Source organism: Mus pahari, chromosome 21 (genome assembly GCF_900095145.1).
Source record: "Mus pahari chromosome 21, PAHARI_EIJ_v1.1, whole genome shotgun sequence".
NCBI lineage: Eukaryota > Metazoa > Chordata > Mammalia > Rodentia > Muridae > Mus > Mus pahari.
This window is the reverse complement of record NC_034610.1, coordinates 20,268,087-20,270,604: the sequence shown is the minus strand read 5'-3', so window position 1 is coordinate 20,270,604 and position 2,518 is coordinate 20,268,087.

Genomic DNA, 2,518 nt, shown 5'->3' with positions numbered 1-2,518 from the left:
CAGACAGGTAGATCAAAGGAATAGAATTGAAGACCCAAAAATGAACCCACACACCTATGGTCACTTGATCTTTGACAAAGGAGCTAAAACCACCCAGTGGAAAGAAGACAGCATTTTCAACAAATGGTGCTGGCTCAACTGGCAGATAGCATGTAGAAGAACATGAATTGATCCTTGTACAAAGCTCAAGTCTAAGTGGATCAAGGACTTACACATAAAACCAGAGACACTAAAACTTATAGAGGAAAAAGTGGGGAAGAGCCTTGAAGATATGGGCACGGGGGAAAAATTCCTGAACAGAACAGCAATGGCTTGTGCTCTAAGATCAAGAATTGACAAATGGGACCTCATAAAATTGCTAAGTTTCTGTAAGGCAAAGGACACTGTCAATAAGACAAAACAGCAACCAACAGATTGGGAAAAAATCTTTACCAATTCTAAATCTGATAGGGGGCTAATTATATATATATGTCAATAAGACAATACGGCAACCAACAGATTTGAAAAAGATCTTTACCAATTCTAAATCTGATAGGGGACTTATATCCTATATATATATATCAAGAAGTTGGACTCCTGAAAACCAAATAACCCTATTAAAAATGGAGTACAGAGCTAAACAAAGAATTCTCAACAGAGGAATACCGAATGNCTGAGAAGCATCTAAAAAATGTTCAACATCCTTAATCATCAGGGAAATGAAAATCAAAACAACACTGAGATTCCACCTCACACCAGTCAGAATGGCTAAGACCAAAAACTCAGGTGACAGCAGACACTGGCGAGGATGTAGAGAAAGAGGAACACTCCTCCATTGCTGGTAGAATTGCAAGCTGGTACAACTCTGGAAATCAGTTAAGCTGTACCTCAGAAAATTAGACATAGTTCTCCCAGAACATCCAGCAATACCACTCCTGGGCATATACTCCTAAGATGTTCCAACTTGTAATAAGGACACATGCTCCACTATGTTCATAGCAGCCTTACTTATAATACCAAGAAGCTGGAAAGAACCCAGATGTCCCTCACCAAAGGAATGGATACAGAAAATGTGGTACATTTACACAATGGAGTACAAACAATGAATTCATGAAATTCTTAGGGAAATGGATGGAACTGGAGGATATCATCCTTAGTGAGGTAACCCAATCACAGATGAACACACATGATATGCACTCACTGATAAGTGAATATTAGCCCAGAAACTCAGAATACCCAAGATACAATTTGCAAAACACATGAAACTCAAGAAGAAGGAAGACCAAAGTGTGGATATTTCGATCCTTCTTAGAAGGGGGAACAAAATACCCATGGAAGGAGTTACAGAGACAAAGTTTGGAGCAGCGACTGAAGGAATGACCATCTAGAAACTGCCCCACCTGGGGATCCAGCCCATAAACAACCACCAAACCCAGACACCACTGCAGATGCCAACAAGAGCTTGCTGACAGGAGCCTGATGTAGCTGTCTCCTGAGAGGCTCTGCCAGCACCTGACTAATATAGAAGTGGATGCTCACAATCATCCATTAGATGGTGCACAGGGTCCCCAATGAAGGAGCTAGAGAAAGGACCCAAGGAGCTGAATGGGTTTGCAGCCCCCTAGGAGGAACAACAATATGAACTAACCAGTAACACCAGAGCTCCCTGGGACTAAACCACCAATCAAAGAAAACACATGGAGAGACTCATGGCTCTAGCTGCATGTGTAGCAGACGATGGCCTAGTCGGTCATCAATGGGAGGAGAGGCCCTTGGTCCTGTGAAGGTTCTATGCCCCAGTATAGGGGAATGCCGGGGCCAGGAAGCAGGGGTTAGTGGGTTGGGGAGCTGGGGGAAGAGAAAGGGGGTAGGGGATTTTCAGAAGGAAAACTAGGAAAGGGGATAATATTTGAAGTGTAAATAAAGAAAATATCTAATAAAAAAAACCAACTATTTCTGTACCGATAGGTAGGCTAGGGGAACATGCTCTTATGTTCTTTTGGAGGGCAGCAGAACACCTTTAGTAAGGTCTCTGGTACCTAGAGGTGCTGACAAATATTAACTCCCTGTTCTAGATCTTGGTGTCCCTGTGAGCCATTGAAGAAATACTTCAAGAGTCACCAATTGCCACAGGAGGCATGGGCATCTAATGCCACACAGAGCACAGCTGGTCACAGACTTTGGGCTCAAAAAGTCCACTGATTACATTCCTCTAGCCCTGGCTCCCAGTGTGTCCTGGGGGTGCCTGGAGTGCCTGGGGGTGGCACTGGAAGGGTCTCAAGCACAGGTTGTGGGGAACCAGATTCTGAATCAGTCAACGGAACTGTGACCATGGCCCCAGAGCCCTGACCTCCCTATCTTCTCGGCAGCCTGAGGACCCACTCCTCACACCCAGGAAGGGGGCACTGCAAGAGAAAGGCTGGCTCAATCCATTTCCAGGATCCTGGGAGCATTGGATAGCCATGGTCCAGAGACCCCAGGTTCTGCCACCCTTTGCCCTCTGAGCCTGAAGCATTGTCATCTAGGGTGTGTGCTACTG